The sequence below is a fragment of the Portunus trituberculatus genome, chromosome 47 (genome assembly GCF_017591435.1).
Source record: "Portunus trituberculatus isolate SZX2019 chromosome 47, ASM1759143v1, whole genome shotgun sequence".
NCBI classification, from domain to species: Eukaryota; Metazoa; Arthropoda; class Malacostraca; order Decapoda; family Portunidae; genus Portunus; species Portunus trituberculatus.
The window spans coordinates 37,915,568-37,936,551 of NC_059301.1; the positions used below are offsets into that span (position 1 = coordinate 37,915,568).

General features: G+C 39.0%; 1 protein-coding gene across 7 annotated transcripts in view; it reads right to left on the reverse strand.

The window, feature by feature from the left end:
• The window catches only part of LOC123498242 (protein abrupt-like), a 328,757-nt gene that overhangs the window by 88,686 nt on the left and 219,087 nt on the right, over nt 1-20,984 (reverse strand). The window lies entirely within an intron of this gene.

A 20,984-nucleotide genomic window follows, 5' to 3' on the forward strand; every position in this document is an offset into this window, starting at 1 on the left:
AAACCCAGGATCCTATTTGCCCTATTTCTTGCTTCTAAACATTGCTTTGAAAATTTCATAGTCCTGTCTATCACTACTCCTAAATCCTTTCCTTCCTCTATCTAAATCGTTAATGTACACCAAGAAAAGAAGAGGTCCTAGCACTGATCCTTGGGGTACCCCACTAACCACTTCCTTCCACCCAGACATTGCCCCATTTAATACTACTCTCTGTTTCCTATCAGAAAGCCATTCACTAATCCAATCAACTAACCTACCCCCTATCCCATGTAGTCTCAATTTGTACACTAGCCTCCTATGCGGTACCTTATCAAACGCCTTGCTAAAATCTAGATATATAACATCTATGCTATTTCCATCATCTAACTCCTTGGTAATATATTCTAAGATATCGAGCAAATTTGTAAGACAGGACCTCCCTGATCTAAAGCCATGTTGGGTATCTCTAATTAATCTATTCTCATTTAAATGCTCCCAAATACTACCCTTAATGATTTTCTCTAGTATCTTACATACTATACTAGTTAAACTGATCGGTCTATAATTATTCGCATCATCCTTCCTACCTTTTTTAAATATTGGAGTAACATTAGCTAACTTCCAGTCCTGTGGTATCTCAGCAAACCTAAGTGATCTTTCAAAGATTAACTTAAGTGCTTCAGAAATACTGTCTACACCCTCCCTAAGTACTCTGGCATGTAGCTCATCAGGACCACTAGCTTTCCTATCGTCTAGTTCAAGAATAAATTTCCTAATAATTCCCGGTTTTATATCAATATTTTCTAAAGCTCTTAAACTACTCGTCGCACTGTTTGTAACAGGATTTCCTATTCTTTCCTAGTAAATACTGAAGAAAATTGTTCATTCAATAATTCTACTATGTCTTCATTTTGATCCACTACTACACCATCTTTTCTGAGTGGTCCAATCCTATCCTTATTTCTTTTATCACTGACCTTGTAATAACTATATAATTTTTGGGATCTTTACTCCCAGCTCTAGCTAGTTTTATCTCTGCCTGCCTTTTACTTTTTTTATAACCTTACTCAAATCATCTCTGACCTGTCTGTACCTAATCAAATCTACATCTTCCCACTTTTCTGCAACTCTCTGTATGCCCTCTTCTTCTCTCTGATCTGGCTACCTATCTCATGAGTCCACCATAATGGCTTCCTGTTTCTCTGCCTTATATCTTTGTAAGGGATACACTGCATCACTATACCCTTTACTACAACCTTAAAAATATCCCACATCTCCTGTGCAGTTTTATTTCCAAAACTATCTTCCCAGTTTACCTCTCCTAATAACTGACGTAACCTACCATAATTGCCTTTCTGATAGTTTGGGACTCTAGTCTTATTCACTATATTATCCCTACTGGAATTAATGATAAATCTAATTATATGATGGTCACTGTTTGCTAAAGTCTCTCCTACCTCAACTTCCTTTAAACAATGCTCAATATTTGTTAGTACTATGTCTAAAACCTTCCTCCCCCTAGTAGGTTTATCTACCATCTGCACTAAATAGTTATCCTGAAAACTTTCCATAAACTTATTTTCACTAGCATCTCCTACCATCCTCTCCCAGTTTACTGACTTAAGATTAAAATCCCTAAGATAATTGTCTGACTAGTACACCCCCTATTTATCTCATCTACCATAAGGTTGTCTACATCTGCTGACTGGTTAGGTGGTCTATAAAAAGCTCCTACTCTAATAACCTTACTTTTGTTTACTCTAACATCCAGCCATAAGGACTCTACTCTGTTATCTACCTTAATACCATTAACCTGACTGGAAATGAAGGATTTTTTTACATAAATAACTACTACTCCACCTATCCTACCAATTCTCTGGTGTAAATACATAATGTATCCATCTACTTCATATTCTTTCCTATTTTCCTAAACTTTTCCTCATTTACCCATGCCTCTGTGACACATACAACATCTAAGTCCTCCTCAACTATATAACTAGATAACTCGTCCTTCTTGTTCCTAAGACTCCTGGCATTTACATAAAAACATTTAAGTCCAGCTACCTTCCTAGATGCTGTCTCCTTATTTGGAATCCTAATCTTATTCTCTCCTATTTGCACCTGGAAATCTTTCCTAATCTTTTCACTATCTCTGTTTATCCTATCTAATTTATGTCTAGCATCTTTCTTCTGGAATGCATTTGCTACCTCACCCCCTACACTCCATCCCAACTCCCCCCTCCAGACATCCACTCAGCACATCCACACCCTTCCTACTCAGATGCACACCATCCCTAGCATACAAATCCCTTCATTTTTTTTTTCTTTTTCAATTTGCAGTTGGTGTCAGACTCCAAAACTCAAGAAGATAAATTGAATTCCTGAAAATTTTACTACCACTAACTTTCAATATTCTAAGATATGGCAGGCATTGAGCAGGACTTAGCAACATTGGAGGTTGACACACATCAAACACAGGCAGAAAAAAGGCGTGTGCACCAGCTAATTGGGACAGAAGCATAGCTAAAGTTAGGAGAAATTCTGGAAGAGAATATGTGTGTCAAGACTGGGAGGCTTGTAGCAAGCATACAAATTGGTACTCCTTTCCGTGATGGTTGTTTTGATAAAGTGACCATGCCTGTAATAAGAGAACTCTTTACTGACTTCTGGGCAATAGGTAATTATGATGCCGAAACTGCTTACATCCAGAAGCTTGTTTACATGGTACTATTTAAAAGGCACCGGCCAAGCAAGACCCTGACAACCCTGGAAAGCATTGCGAGTTCATGTATGCATACAGCGTCATTTACAAGGATGAAGCTTTTCCTGTTTGTAAAAAAGCATTTACAGCTATTTTTGGGATTACCAGAAAACGACTTGAGTGTGCAACAGAAAAGGCAACTTCCACACATGTTCCTATACTGGATCAATGTGGACGTCACGAACCTGCCGGAAAAATTACTGGAGAAAAAGCGCAATGCGTTAGAGATCACATCAGCCAATTACAGACAATGACAAGCCACTACAGCCGTGCCAGAAATCCTCACAGGAAGTACTTGGAGAGCAACTTGACCATCTCAAAACTTTATAAATCTTATGAAGAATGGATGTCTGCCAATCATCCTGAGGTCGAAAAGGTGACTCAACGTTATTACCACAAGACTTTCTCAAATGAGTTCAACATTGGCTTCCAGCCACCAAGGTCAGATACCTGCAGCACATGTGATAAACTGACCACTTCCATCAAGCTGGCCACCATCGAAGCTGACAAACAACTCTTACTAGACCAGCTGAAGCACCACAAGGATAAAGCATCACAAGGACAACAATTAATGAAGAACAAGAAAGAAGACATGCATGATGAAGTTGCTGTTATTTTGTATAGACATACAGCAGACCATTCCCATTCCCAAACTCTCCACAAGTGTTGCATACTACCACTGCAAGTTGTGACTGTACAACTTTTGCATTCATAACCTGAAGACCAATGAATCAAAAATGTTTGTGTGGGACGAAGTTACAGGTGGACGTGACTCCATTGAGATCACCAGCTGCCTCAAGAAATGGATTGCAATGGAGTATGACGAGAAGCATTTTGAACATTTCAGTTAGTTTCGAATGGACAGCGGTGGGGTAAGCTCAAGGCCACCTGGAGAAAACGCTTCGCGCGACTTACTTTCCATTATAAAACTACTTGTGACAATGCCTTTTACTTGCTGTGTACCTTACTGCAAAGGCAATTACAAAACTGGTCCAAGAGTGAGTGTAAACCGATTCTCTGAACACCTGAGCTTCGGAGGAAATGGTTACAAGCCCTCAGAAGGGAGCATTTCACTCCAACTCATCACAGCAGGGTAAGCACTACACAGGTATTTGTTGTTTAGCATGATCTACTTGCTAAGTTGCGAATTGGGAACTTTCCTGTTATTGCCCTGATGTGAAAGTGAAAACACACCTGGCCGTTTTAAAGGCTTTTATTGAACACAAAGAACTGAAACCCTGTAACAAATACAAAAGTTGAACATCAGTAATAAAGTAGAATACAAAAGGTATACAGGATATAACCAATAACTCAATACCATAGCAGACACGCACACACACATATACACACCTGACTCTAATGGAAGAACTGGTTGGAGTGTTTGATAACGACTCCACCTTGGACTGAAGTTACTTCCGAGCGAACCTTTGAACCATTGGACTTCAGTGTTTCAGTCAATCAAGTCTAGCCAACTATACATTACCACAATCACCCCCTCCAACAAAAAAAACTACACATTAAGCTCTACCTAAGATGGTGCAAAACGAATTGGTGGCCGCCTTGTGCGGCTTGAGCGTCTTAACTCCGTAGGTTCGTTACTGGCTTCAGAGCGACGATGGGTGTCAGGTGTCGCTGAGGGCTGGAGCGGAATTTGGGGATCTGAATCCTGACCAACATTCTCCACTAGCATCTCCAGAGCATCACTCCTAGGATTAGCACTCTGTCCAAGATGTAGCCCAGCATCCAAATGTGTTCTCGTCTGGGGGCTGCTGTCACTACCAGCTGGCGCCAAGTGTTTAATGGACACAGTGTCTTCTCTTCCGTTGGGGAAATGAACAAAAGCGTATTGAGGATTAGCTTGAAGCAATTCCACCTCATCCACCAATGGGTCACTTTTGTTCCGTACATGTCGCCTCAGCAATACGGGACCCGGGTCATACAACCAGGTTGGCACAGCAGCTCCTGTCGATGATCGTCGCGTGTAGCTGAACAGTCGTTCATGAGGAGTAGTCTTAGTAGCTGTGCATAGCAGGGAACGGATCGAGTAAAGGGCGTCGGGTAGCACGTTTTTCTAGCACCGCTCTGGCAAACCATGCGATCTTAACGCAGTTGTCACAGCCTTCCAGATAACAGCATTGAAGCGTTCAATTTGCCCATTCCCTTGAGGATTATAGGCAGTGGTTCTGCTACAAGCTATTCCTTTACTTGTCAGGTAACTTCTTAGTTCTTTGTTCATAAAAGAAGCACCACGGTCGGTATGGATGTAGGCAGGCATACCAAAGAGAGAGAACAGCTGACTTAAACAACTTATGATGGTAGAGGTGTTCATACTGGAGCAAGGAAAAGCAAAGGGAAATCAAGAGTACTCATCTACAACATTTAGAATATATATATTCTTGTCAGAGCTAGGAAGCGGTACCTTGAAATTGATATGTAACCTTTCGAAAGGTTGAGTAGCTTTTACGAGTTGAGCCTCGTCAGGACGATGAAATCTTGGTTTACACTCAGCACATATCTTGCAAGTGGTGGCGATTTTACGTACTTCATCTAAGGAAAATGGTAGATTTTTAGATCGTATAAAGTGGTATAGACGTGTAATTCCAGGATGGCATAGAGCGTTATGTAGCTCTGTAAGGGAGTGAAGGTCATGGCTGGCAGCTCCGCACTGTGCTCGTGATAGAGTGTCTGAAGGAATGTTTTCCTTTCCAGGTCTGTACACTATGTCAAAATTATATCCTGAAAGCTCCATTTTCTATCTCAATATTTTATCGTTCTTTATCTTGTTCTTGTGCTGTTTATCAAACATATATGACACAGAACGCTGATCAGCTTTGATAGTGAAGTGTCTTCCTGATAAGTAATGTCTCCAGTGACAAACAGCCTAGATAATGGCCTGCGCCTATTTCTCCAATGCGGCGTGGCATCTCTCAGAACCTTGAAGAGTGCGAGAATAGAAAGCTACCGGTCGACCACCTTGAGTGAGTACCGCAGCTATAGCGTTGTTCGAAGCATCTGTTTCTACTTCGAACGGGACCAAATCATCGATCACTCACCGCCGAGGATTCAATTTCACTTTTCATTTGCTAGAATACTTCCTCAGCTTGTTTTGACACCAGAAAGGTAGTGGTATTACTTAGTGGTTGGATCTTCATAGCACAATCACGGATCCATTAAGAGTAGTAATTAAAGAGTCCCAAAACACGACGAAGAGACTTCATATCAACCGGCACAGGTAGTTCGTGAAGTGGCTGCAACAAAGTTGACGAGAACCCCGAGTTTGTCAAGGTTCTCTTGAGGTAAAACTGAGAGGAAGGTCTCGAACGTCTTGAACCAGTGTCTCCATTCTAACCATCGAATCTCTCCGGCTTCAGAATTCTATCTATAACTTTTGTGTTCAATAATACTGATGTGAATGTGAAAACACACCTGGCCGTTTTAAAGGCTTTTATTGAACACAAAGAACTGAAACCCTGTAACAAATACAAAAGTTGAGAACATCAGTAATAAAGTAGAATACAAAAGGTATACAGGATATAACCAATAACTCAATACCATAGCAGACACGCACACACACATATACACACCTGACTCTCGTGGAAGAACTGGTTGGAGTGTCTGATAACGACTCCACCTTGAACTGAAGTTACTTCCGAGCGTACCTTTGAACCACTGGACTTCAGTGTTTCAGTCAATCAAGTCTAGCCAACTATACATTACCACATGCCCCACCACTAATTTTAGGTTAGGTTAGGTTTGTTTAAGATAGGTTAGGTTAGAAAATTAGTTAACCTAACCTAACCTAACCTAAGATAAAGAAAATAAAATACAATAGAAAAATTAGTGGTGGGACAAGAACCAGAACGATACGTACTCGTTAAAAAATTAAAGCAGATACAAATTTATTACCTTATGAAATTTTTTCATACTGATTAGGTACATATGAGTAAAAGCTAACCTAAATCTTTAAAAATAATACATTAACTGTAATTAAATACATGTATAAGATGCTGAAAATAAGTAAAGATTTGTGAATATTAATACTAATGAGAAATATACAGAGTATTTAAGAAGAGATAGAGAGTGAGAGTAGGAAGAAATATATAGAGAAAAAAATAATACATAAATATTTCTAGCTATTAATACTCATTATTGCAGTAATAGTGTTATGTGTTACTGAGATCATTATTCAACACAAACTGTTTGTGTTTGAATGTAGCAATAACTGCAGTTATGTGGTACATGTCTTGCAATATTATTCCATATTATTGCACGTTTATATCTAAATGTTTTCTGCATCATGGCTGTCTTACATAATGGTACATGAATTTTATGACTGTCTTGTTAATAATAATAATAAAATAATAATAATAATAATAATAATAAAAATAATAAAAATAATAAGGTAACTAGTAACATAATCCTAATAATCTTCTAGCAAAGTCACATTGCCTGAGTAAAGACAAACTTAGTGTCTAATTTTCATTTCAAGGCTTGGATTATCACAGAATTGCACTCAATTAAGGTACATGTGTAGGATTGATTCAATTATTGAAGTTCAAGATCACCTAAATCCTTCAATTTTTTCCAACACTTGGATAGTCTTACCTAAGGCTCTGTGGTACATCGAAGCTCCTTAAGACACACCTACCAACTATTAATCATTCACTTGAATTAGTTAAAGCAGAAAAAAGTTATCAGGATTACTGCATCTGCAAATTACAGGGATCATACTGCACCACTATTCCTTTCATTACAATTACTGCCTCTCCATAAGATTTATAAATTCACTGTCAGTAAGCTAATGTATAGATACAGCAACAGATGTTTGTTCCCAATATTCAATGATATGTTTCTCAGGAATCATCAGGTTCACTCCCATATAACAAGACAGTCATAAAATTCATGTACCATTATGTAGGACAGCCATGATGCAGAAAACATTTAAATATAAAGGTGCAATAATATGGAATAACATTGCAAGACATGTACCACATAACTGCAGCATTGCTACATTCAAACACAAACAGTTTGTGTTAAATAATGATCTCAGTAATACATAACACTATTACTGCAATAATGAGTATTAATAGCTAGAATTATTTATGTATTATTTTTTTCTCTATATATTTCTCCCTTCTCTCACTCTCTATCTTTTCTTAAATACTCAGTATATTTCTCATTAGTATTAATATTCACAAATCTTTACTTATTTTAAGCATATTATACATGTATTTAATTACAGTTAATGTATTATTTTCAAAGATTTAAGTTAGTAGCTTTTACTCATAATGTACCTAATCAGTATAAAAAAATTTCATAAGGTAATAAATTTGTATCTGCTTTAATTTTTAAAGAGTATCTTTCCTGTTCTAGTCCCACCACTAATTTTCTGATTTTTCTATTTTATTTGATTTTCTTTATCTTAGGTAAGGATAGGTTATGTTAAGTTAGGTTAACTAATTTTCTAACCTAACCTAACCTAAAATTAGTGGTGTGGCAATAACAGGAAAGTACCGAATTCGTAACTTAGCAAGTAGATCATGCAAAACAAGAAATACCTGTATAGTGCTTACCCTGCTGTGATGAGTTGGAGTGAAATGCTTCCTCCTGATGGCTTGTAACCATTTCCTCCAAAGCTCAGGCTGTTCAGGGAATCGGTATACACTCACTCTTGGACCAGTTTTGTAATTGCCTTTGCAGTAAGGTACACAACAAGTAGAAGGCATTGTCACAAGTAGTTTTATAATGGAAAGTAAGTGCGCAGGAAGCATACCCCACCGCTGTCCATTCAAACCTAACTGAGGCGACGACCGGTAGCCGATCCTCGGGGAATGACGTATCAGGAGACTCGCGAAACTGTGAACTGGCCTTGTCTCCAGGCGTCCTTGCTTGTTCTCCAGGCAGCCTTGGCGGTCGGCGGGAACTCCCCTAGTGGTGCCACATCTCTACTGTCCTGCCTTCTTTCTCCAAATCCGTTCTATCCTGACCCTCTGTCACTTTTTTTCTCTACCTCATGCTCATCATACAGAATTTTGCTGAGAAAGCGAGCGAGAGATTAGTTCCCACAGCCCAGCTGCGTTGAGGCTGTGTAGTAAATTTACGTAGCTCTCGTCGGCTTTCTCATTACAGACAAGGCCTGAGAGAGAGAGAGAGAGAGAGAGAGAGAGAGAGAGAGAGAGAGAGAGAGAGAGAGAGAGAGAGAGAGAGAGAGAGACAGAGAGAGAGAGAGAGAAGCGTTAAGTATCGTACGCCTGGCAGCGATGTTCATCCTTTGAGAGTCGGGGCAGCCAAGACCGCAAAATTGATCCAGCAGGAATCACTAAAATTCTTATAATTGAGCGTTGTACTAAGGAGATTGAGTCTGTCCTTGATTAAATATTAAGAGATGCTGCATGTTAATAGGCTGTCTTTATCCTAGGGTTTCTGGGGCCATTGTAAAACTAAAAAATCATGAATTATTTCCTGTTTTACACACTGTCATTCCAGATTTAATAACTCTTTAATTATTCAACGTAGCGAAATAAGACCAATTTCATGCAAAAAACCAAGTAAACGTAGTCTTTAAGGTGAATATAACACCTATCCGTATATTCTTAGTCAAGCGTGTACTAGTGAAGAAAAGTAAAGCGATGATGATCTGCCGACGAAAAACTAAGCTTAACTTTAAACACGATTATCTCGGTTGTTTATTTTGGGTGCTTGTCCCCTTGTCGCAGGCAGTGACGCATATATACTGTGTTTGTATATATATATATATATATATATATATATATATATATATATATATATATATATATATATATATATATAGACACACACACAAATATATTTACATCTACTTATGAAGGTGCTATTAAGTTGAGATTATAGCATCATTCCAATTAGCAAGAAAATAAATTTCATTATAAAAGTTTTGGTTAGAAACCATAGATCTTAATTTGGCTAAAAATTGACGCTAGAGGAAAACGGTATGTTCCGTCAGGCTCAAGACAACGGAAAGAATTGACAGAACAGTAAAAAACCAACGGAAATCGTAAAAGACGACAGAAAGTGTTATTGTGATGCTGCCTAGCGGGATTGAGGGATCGCTCATGTGGTAGGTTTAAATATGCTTGAGGGCAGCTCTGGATAGTAGTGAATTCCGGATAGTGGCGATCCAGATACACAGGCGATTCCTGTATATATATATGTATATATATATATATATATATATATATATATATATATATATATATATATATATATATATATATATATATATATATATATATATATATATATATATATATATATATATATATATATATATATATATATATATATATATATATATATATATATATATATATATATATATATATATATATATATATATATATATATATATATATATATATATATATATATATATATATATATATATATATATATATATATATATATATATATATATATATATATATATATATATATATATATATATATATATATATATATATATATATATATATATATATATATATATATATATATATATATATATATATATATATATATATATATATATATATATATATATATATATATATATATATATATATATTTATATACAATAAGGTCTTGGTTTACATCAGAGTTACGTTCCTGAAACATGACGTAAGTCGATTTTGTACATAACTCGAGTTTTCGTACATTTCAAAGCATATTATGGAGTTTTCAAGCAATCATTGTTTATGGTCATTCAGGTAAGTTAAAGGTTATATTGTTATATTATTTACAAGTATGTGGGAATATGAAACACAAGCTTGTTTTTGTTCTTGATTAGGGCCACGAACGCGAAGGACTGCAGGTTGCAGAGAGGGGTGGACGCCTGAGGCCGCCAGAAGGGTGGGCAGGTCGAATGTTGTGACGCCCAGATTGGACAGCTGGGAGCGTAGTGCAGTGCGGTGGGAGTAGAAGCATGGGCAGCGGGGCAGGAAATGCAATAGGAAAGGGCAATAGGGATCAGCAAACAGGCGCAGACTGTGCAAGTCAGCTGCGAGTGTCGTGTGGCTCAGGCGAAGGCTCCGGAGTTGTTATTGTTGTGATGGGTGTGCGAGCCCTCAAGGTCGTCAACCTCCCCGTTCTCATGGTAACGGGCTTCCCATTTTCTTCTTCCCTCCCTCACACACAGCTGCTGCCTCCCTTCTCATATCTTTTAATTATGTCCTCTTTTTTCTTGTAGCGTAATGGTTTTCCTTTTCTTAGCATCACTGCTGTCACTAAGAAGTGTTCTCTTTGGTGCCATTGAGCATGATACTAAGAACTTGAGTCAGTAAACGCAGAAGTAGGATAACACTCTTGCCAGGGGCGACGGTGTGGTGGAAGTGAGGCAGGGTGTTATTGTATTCAAGCGTGAGGCGGGCGGTGTGGTGGGCAACCACCAACAATAACAATAAATCCCGCTTTACGATTTATAAATTTTTAATTTTTTTAATCTTAAATTGCCTTATAGTGGACTGACGTAACTACGAGTTTGACGTAACTCGAGACCGACGTAACCCGGGACTTTACTGTGTATATATATATATATATATATATATATATATATATATATATATATATATATATATATATATATACAGTAATACCTTGAGATACGATCACCCAACATACGATTTCTTTTATATATGAGAAAATTTTCATACAATTTATACCTTGTAATACGACGATATCTTTAAGATACGAATAGCCATCGGTAGGTGGCACAGGGATCGCTCGGCTACCTGCGTCCACCCGAACATTCAGCCAGCATTGTGTATCGTTGTTCATCCTTAGTGCAAGCATGTGTCTGTGCTCCTCGGCAGGGCATATTTTTTATTTTTTTTTTTTTAACTTAAGACCCCATGATCATGGGTACCAAAAGTAAAATGAGTGAGTACAAATGGTGTTCTACCCACAAGCAACTCTTCCTCTTTGCAAGACAAAAAATCAGAAGTCTCTAGATATCGTGGTTACCAAAATATCACAGGTTGAATGAGATAGTATTATCGGTTTACGTGGCCTTGCGTCCAATCGGGTTCAGCGGCCTTGGGTAGAGCAAGAGAAAACGGGCCCCTTGTATCCTCTCTCTCTCTCTCTCCTGTCGCCTGTTCTGATACCACTCTCATTCAAAAGTTGTCTCCCCATAATATGGCGTGAGACCCGAGGTGTAGAAGTAAAGCGCGCGGGAGAGGTGGCAGAATCAGACACAGTGAAATCACTGTCACTCCTACCATCCATCGTTGGTGACACAGTGACGTAGAGCATATGTTTATTCCTGATGAGTGTTGCCATCTCACAAGAAAAGAAAATGGGAAGAAAATAGCCAAAATATAGTCGTAAAAAGCCTAAACATCCATTGACGTGCCCCGAGTCTTGCGTAATGAACGTCTATGTGTCCCGAGTTTTGTTGTTATTTTGGGCAATACAATCAATTTGATTTACGACATACGCAAGATACGACCACCCATACTTATGACCACATCCTGCACATCAGCAGATGCCTATTATGAGTTTGCTGTATTGTACGTTTGGCAGCACAGCGCGCATAAGATAGTTGTGGCAGTACCCAGCATCGCGTACAACAGTTACGGCAGCACAGCATCTCACAAACTCACACTCACAGCATCCTACCACTTCACTTGTTGATTAGATACCGTCGCAGATACAGTAGTACTATCCTAAATTGAAGGTCAGGGTGGGGTCAGGTACCTGACCACACCTGTTTACAGCGTTGCCATGTTTCCGCCATAAGTTGCTATGACTCCTCCAACTCCTCCTTTTTTTTCCTCCTTCCCATCTGTCTGTCTGTCTCTCTCTCTCTCTCTCTCTCTCTCTCTCTCTCTCTCTCTCTCTCTCTCTCTGCTTCCTGAATGTTACTTTTCATGCTATATTATGCCAATATTAAAATTTAGACTTTATTTCCACACCACCCAATGGCGTAAAAGTCTCGGCGCGTTTTTTTTAAGAGGGTGTGACCCATGACACAGGTCTCATTCAGTCGCCATGAGTGTTGCTGCTCAGGAAAAGTTTTAACACATTTATATTTACTAAGAAACAAATGTATTTCCTACTTTCATATTATAAGGTTATCTTAAATAAGCATAGATATTACAGTACTTATTCACCTTACAATCCCAGTGAATCAATAAAGTAGAGGAAGATTTTAAAGCAACACTGTCAAATATTTATGCCAGGTTTCTTCAGCCTCGTGTGAATACCTTATGGTTAACAAATTAGTTTTGCTTTGATGTATTATATTGTATATATAAAACTTTCAGTAGTATGAATTGACCTTGTTTGTGATGATTCTTACATATATCACAAACATTACTCATCGCAGGTTTGGGAAACATGACAACGCTGTAAACAGGTGCACTCAGGTACCTGACCCCACCCTGACCTTTAGTTTCGGATGGTACTACTACAGTTGTGACGGCGCCTAGCATCGCATACAACAGTTATGACAATTATGGCAGCACAGCATCACACAGACTCACACTCACAGCATCCTACCACTTCACTTGTTAACTAGATACCATCGCGGAAACATCTACAGTATTCAGTTTTATACATACATTTACTGTACACCCTTACCATGCCCCCCCTAAGAGGAAGTCCGATTCATCAGATGGCAATCCTACCAAGAAAGCAAGGAAAGCACTGTCGTTGGAGACAAAGATGGACGTCATAAAGCAGTATAAAGGAAGGAAAAAAGTAAATTCCGTCGCTCGAGATCTCCATCTCTCCCATTCCCCCCAAGCCTGCCTAAACCAGCACCGATGCCACCCCCTCCCCTGCATCTCCCAGCATCGATACCACACCTTCCCCAAGGATCTCCCCATCTGCCTTGCCAGACCCACTGCCTGATCTTTCCCTTGACCGTATGCATAAAGAAAGTGTAGATGACATTCAGCCAAGCATGAGTGGACTTTAATTTTTTGTTTACTACACATATTTTTTACAGGCATATTTTGTACGGTATTTTGCATTTTTGTAGTGAATTTGTATTTTTGGTCACTAATAAAAGTACTCCATAAGAAGTATTTTCTTTCTTTGTTTTTTACATACATATTTTCTATTTTGTATTTTGTATTTTTGGTCTCTAATAAGAATCCTGCGTATAATAAGTATTTTCTTTCTTTAACCTACCATATTAATATATTATCAACTTAGCAACTGAAAAAAATGCTGTATACAAAGATAAATGTTATTGTACAGGGTGGGGCGCAGATACTTCCCGATTTGAGAATGAAATAAAAACCTGTTTACACTTCACAATTCTTTATTCTTCTTTTATGCCTTTCACACAACATGGGAGATTTATTTTTACACTGTTTTAAAGAATATCTTTTAAATGTCCACCTCCATTGTCAATACACTGATTCAGACGATTTCGGATGCTTAGGTCTACTCTCTCCAGCATGTTTAGCGGTATATTGGCTATTTCAGTTCGGATGGCATTCTGTAGGTCTTCCAGGGTCTGTGGACGGTCATTATAAACCAGGGATTTGAGATATCCCCACAGGAAATAATCACAGGGGGCTAAATCAGTGTGTCCCCACACTGCACGCATTTCAATGGGATTCCTGAGAAAATCTTTTCCTGACCGACTGATTTCCCTGAGAGGAGACTTAAACTGGCCTGAGCGCTCACCTGATTTAGCCCCCCTGTGATTATTTCCTGTGGGGATTGGTTTATAACGACCGTCCACAGACCCTGGAAGACCTACAGAACGCTTTCCAAACTGAAATAGCCAATATACTGCTCAACATGCTGGAGAGAGTAGACCAAAGCATCCGAAATTGTCTGAATCAGTGTATTGACAATGGAGGTGGACATTTAAAAGATATTGTCTTTATAACAGTGTAAAAGTAAATCTCGCATGTTGTGTGAAAGGCATACAAGAAAAATAAAGAATTGTGAGTGAAAAAGGTTTCTATTTCATTCTCAAATCGGGAAGTATCCGCGCCCCACCCTGTACCTATACAGTATCTCACACATAAAATGGATGAGAAAGATAGATCTTAAAATAAACATACATATATTTTGAGTGCATATGTATAACCGATTTACGACCGTTTCGACTTACGACCGATTGGTCGTAACCGATAACATAACATAACATAACATAAATAATAGGATAACAAAGGGCCACCAGGGCCCATCTAGGTTATCTTGAATCAGTCGCACAGAGACCTCGTCATCAGTACTTAAAGATACACTTACAAGTACACAATACATTATATACTAATTCTAAATATTTGGCCCATTAACATGGCTAAGTCCTGCAGCGAATTCCTCTACAATCTGTGATCCCCATACATGGGGATCATGTCTTGTTTAACTATAGTAAATTTCTTATAAAACTATCATGCAGCGCTATACATAATTATAAATCTAATAAATTTAAGTGCTTATCTAATCTGTTTTTAAACACTGTCAAACTAGTGCTATTTACAACCCTCTCTGGCAATGCATTCCAGAAGTCTACCACCCTATGACTAAAGAAATATTTTCTTATATCTAACCTGCAGCCTTGCTTTCTAATCTTCCTGCCATGATTTCTAGTCCTACTTCCCTCCTCTAAGGTAAAGAAAGATCTCACATCTATGTAGTTTGTATCTGAGAACATTTTAAATAACTCTATCATATCCCTCTTATACATCTCCTCTCAAATGAAAACATGTTTAATTCCTTTAATCTATCTCTATACTCCAGGTGCTTTAATGCTGGTATCATCCTAGTTGCTCTTCTCTGAACTGCTTCTAACATGTTGATATCCTGCCTATAATGGGGTGACCAGGCCTGTATGCAATACTCTAAATGGGGCCTAACATAGGAATTATATAAGCTACGCACCACTTCCTTACTTTTATAACTAACATTTCTATTTATAAAACCCAGGATCCTATTTGCCCTATTTCTTGCTTCTAAACATTGCTTTGAAAATTTCATAGTCCTGTCTATCACTACTCCTAAATCCTTTCCTCCTCTACTGCCTCTAGCCAACATCCCTCCATCTCATAGCTAAAGTTTGTGTTGTCTTTACCTAAATGCATAACCTGACACTTTTCAGAATTAAACTCCATCTGCCACCTGTCTGCCCATGCTATCAGCCTGTCCAGGTCTCGTTGTATTCTGTAATTGTCCTTTTCACCCTGTACTGCACATGCTATCTTAGTATCATCTGCAAACTTTGATACTTTGCTACTAATTCCTATATCTAAATCGTTAATGTACACCAAGAAAAGAAGAGGTCCTAGCACTGATCCTTGGGGTACCCACTAACCACTTCCTTCCACTCAGACATTGCCCCATTTAATACTACTCTCTGTTTCCTATCAGAAAGCCATTCACTAATCCAATCAACTAACCTACCCCTATCCCATGTAGTCTCAATTTGTACACTAGCCTCCTATGCGGTACCTTATCAAACGCCTTGCTAAAATCTAGATATATAACATCTATGCTATTTCCATCATCTAACTCCTTGGTAATATATTCTAAGATATCGAGCAAATTTGTAAGACAGGACCTCCTGATCTAAAGCCATGTTGGGTATCTCTAATTAATCTATTCTCATTTAAATGCTCCCAAATACTACCCTTAATGATTTTCTCTAGTATCTTACATACTATACTAGTTAAACTGATCGGTCTATAATTATTTGCATCATCCTTCCTACCTTTTTTAAATATTGGTGTAACATTAGCTAACTTCCAGTCCTGAGGTATCTCAGCAAACCTAAGTGATCTTTCAAAGATTAACTTAAGTGCTTCAGAAATACTGTCTACACCCTCCCTAAGTACTCTGGCATGTAGCTCATCAGGACCACTAGCTTTCCTATCGTCTAGTTCAAGAATAAATTTCCTAATAATTCCCGGTTTTATATCAATATTTTCTAAAGCTCTTAAACTACTCATCGCACTGTTTGTAACAGGATTTCCTATTCTTTCCCTAGTAAATACTGAAGAAAATTGTTCATTCAATAATTCTACTATGTCTTCATTTTGATACACTACTACACCATCTTTTCTGAGAGGTCTAATCCTATCCTTATTTCTTTTATCACTGACCTTGTAATAACTATATAATTTTTTGGGATCTTTACTCCCAGCTCTAGCTAGTTTTATCTCTGCCTGCCTTTTACTTTTTTTTATAACCTTACTCAAATCATCCCTAACCTGTCTGTACCTAATCAAATCTACATCTTCACCACTTTTCTGCAACTCTCTATATGCCCTCTTCTTCTCTCTGATCTGTCTACCTATATCATGAGTCCACCATAATGGCTTCCTGTTTCTCTGCCTTATATCTTTATAAGGGATACACTTCATCATTATACCCTTTACTACAAATTTAAAAATATCCCACATCTCCTGTGCAATTGTGTTTCCAAAACTATCTTCCCAGTTTACCTCTCTTAATAACTGACATAACCTACCATAATTGCCTTTCTGATAGTTTGGGACTCTAGTCTTATTCACTATATTATCCCTACTGGAATTAATGATAAATCTAATTATATGATGGTCACTGTTTGCTAAAGTCTTTCCTACCTCAACTTCCTTTAAACAATGCTCAATATTTGTTAGTACTATGTCTAAAACCTTCCTCCCCCCTAGTAGGTTTATCTACCATCTGCACTAAATAGTTATCCTGAAAACTTTCCATAAACTTATTTTCACTAGCATCTCCTACCATCCTCTCCCAGTTTACTGACTTAAGATTAAAATCCCCTAAGATAATTGTCTGACTAGTACACCCCCTATTTATCTCATCTACCATAAGGTTGTCTACATCTGCTGACTGGTTAGGTGGTCTATAAAAAGCTCCTACTCTAATAACCTTACTTTTGTTTACTCTAACATCCAGCCATAAGGACTCTACTCTGTTATCTACCTTAATACCATTAACCTGACTGGAAATGAAGGATTTTTTTACATAAATAACTACTCCTCCACCTATCCTACCAATTCTCTGGTGTAAATACATAATGTATCCATCTACTTCATATTCTTTCCTATTTTCCCTAAACTTTTCCTCATTTACCCATGCCTCTGTGACACATACAACATCTAAGTCCTCCTCAACTATATAACTAGATAACTCATCCTTCTTGTTCCTAAGACTCCTGGCATTTACATAAAAACATTTAAGTCCTGCTACCTTCCTAGATGCTGTCTCCTTATTTGGAATCCTAATCTTATTCTCTCCTATTTGCACCTGGAAATCTTTCCTAATCTTTTCACTATCTCTGTTTATCCTATCTAATTTATGTCTAACATCTTTCTTCTGGAATGCATTTGCTATCTCACCCCCTACACTCCATCCCAACTCCCCCCTCCAGACATCCACTCAGCACATCCACACCCTTCCTACTCAGATGCACACCATTCCTAGCATATAAATCCCTTTGCCCATAGAACCTATCCCATACATCCACAAAGCTGACACCCATATCCTTACACATCTCTTTTCCCCGATCATTCACACCAATGGCCCTAGACAACCATTCCCTGCTAACATACACACGAGGCAAGATTCCTGACACTACACCTACCACTCTCCCTTATCTTGCCTAACATTTCCCGAAATCTTGCCACTAACTCCTCCGACCCACCTGCTCTGACATCGTTCCCACCTACATGCAAAACTACTACACCCTCCCTCTCCATCCTCCCCAACTCTCTTCTGCACCTCCTCACTCACTGCCTTCACACCTGCACCAGACATACACACGTTCGTCTTCCTATCCCTGTCTTTCCCACAGAAAGTGCTATCTAAGTACCTAACCTGAGAGTCACCCACCACACACACCTGAGGTGTGCTAGGCACAACCATCCTCCTCCTCTCCTCTACCCCCTTCTCTCTCCTTTCACTCACCACAACCACTTCATTCACTCCACTCTCACTCTCCTCCTCCCCCTCCAACAAACCGAACCTATTTTCACACTCAACAGGTTTAGTCCTATCCTCCCTAACTGCCTGCGCTTTCCATCCCCTTGCAACCTGCCATCTCTCTCCATCCTGACTACTATCTTTCCCAGTCTGGCTTGCCTGCTCCCTCTTCCCACTCTGCTCTTCCCGACAGAGGGCCAAGCCACCCTGTCGCCCTCAGAAGGTCCAACCTTCGGCCTAACACTGATCTCCTGCCTAATTTTTTCCACTGCCTCCCCAAGCATCTTAACCTCCTCCTTCAACTCAAAGATGAGAACTTCGTTCGCACTTTTCCCCTCACTTAGCTTTCTCATTTCCTCTCACTATTCTCAGTTCTCAAGAGAAAGAACTAAATTCTCGCTCTTGAGCCTACACACCATACACTCAGAAAAGTCAATGACCTTCCTGTCATGCCCACATATCTCACACACAACAAACTCGCCCAATCCCACCTCAAAACTCTCTTTCACGCACTCAATCACACTCTGATATACCTCAGTAGCTACCGCCATACTAATTTACAATCTATTAACTCACAAACAAACAAATAAAAATACTTGGTGACGGCGGGGTGGGGGAACCGCGGTGGTGGGGGGCCTAAGTGAGGTCAACTGATCCTCTTTCAAGGTCAACTTGACGGTTACAAGCCTAGTCTCCTCGCTCTACCAAAATACTTTTAACTCACAAACACTGATTCTAACCACTATTTCACTCTAATCTAACACTTGCAGTACACACTTTAACTTCACTAACACTCAAAAGCACTACACACAGACACCAAGCACAAACACCACTCGCTAACTATAAAAACAGCAGCCAAAAACGGAGCGCACACACAACATGTCCACTGACCACCGCAGCTACGCACTATGCGTTGTAACTCGGACGGTGCCTGTATAGTTAATTTATATCATTTATACAATAAACATTGTATTTATCTTATATCAAATCTAAATTTGGTTGGTATTCAAAGCATGTTAATTTTTTTGGGGAGTAGGTAAATTTGTGTCACAAAAACTAAATAATTTCTATTTCCATTAATTTCTATGGCAAAAATAGATCTCATATCCAATTTTTTTGATATACAACAATCGTCACGGAACTAATTAAAATCATATGTCGACGTACCACTGTGTATGTATGTATGTATATGTATAAATATATATATATATATATATATATATATATATATATATATATATATATATATATATATATATATATATATATATATATATATATATATATATATATATATATATATATATATATACGAGGGTGATCAAAAGTAATGACAGTGAGACCATATATTCTAACAGTACAGAGGTAAATTCAAACCGTGGCCTACATTCCTTCAAAGTACTCCCCCCCTGCCTCTATACAACGTTCCATCCTCCTTCGCCACTTCATGAAGCAGTCACGGTACTCAGAAGCTGGTATACCTCGTAGCTCTGAATTGACTGCTCGTGCCAGGTCTTGAATGCGGTGAAACAGCTTCCCTGCGATCGCACCCTTGATCTTTGGAAACAACCAAAAATCACAGGGAGCAAGGTCAGGTGAGTAGGGTGGATGGGGGAGAAGTGTGATCCCCTGCTCCTCCAGGAACTGCTGAGTGAGGCGAGCTTTGTGGGGTGCAGCATTGTCGTGGTGCAGCAAAAGGCGCGATCGGCGGCGGCTTGGTGCAGACTTGGCCTGATGTTCCAGGACTTGAGGAAGGACTTGGTCAATGTAGCACTGGGCTGTGATAGTAGATTGTTGAGGCATTACATCCACACACATTGGTCCCTGAGAATTGAAGAAGATTGTGAAAAGGCGCTTCCTGCTGCGAAATCCTTCCCTCAAAATCTGAGGTCGAGGCTCTTCATCACTTAACCACACCATGTTAGATTGCTTATCTCTGTTGGTGAAGAAAGAAATCCAACATTCATCTCCAGTAGCAACATCTGAGAACCGTTTTGGACCATTTGGCTCGAACTCAGACAGCCAATGACGACAAATCCGCAGCCGTTCGCTTTTCTGCTCTTCCGTTAGCAAAAGGGGTATCCATCGGGCACACTTCTTACTCAGCCCTAAGTGTTGATGCACGATGTCATGTGCACTCCCATAACTGACGTCAAGCTCCAAGGATAAGAACCGAAGAGTGACTGTTGGATCCTCGTCAATGATGGCTCGCGCACGGGCAGTTGTTGCTTCGGTCGTGGATGTCCGAGGGCGCCCAGAGCGATGATCATCTTCCAGCTGAGTTTTCCCGGCTGCGAAAGCTCGAATCCAGCGGAAACAG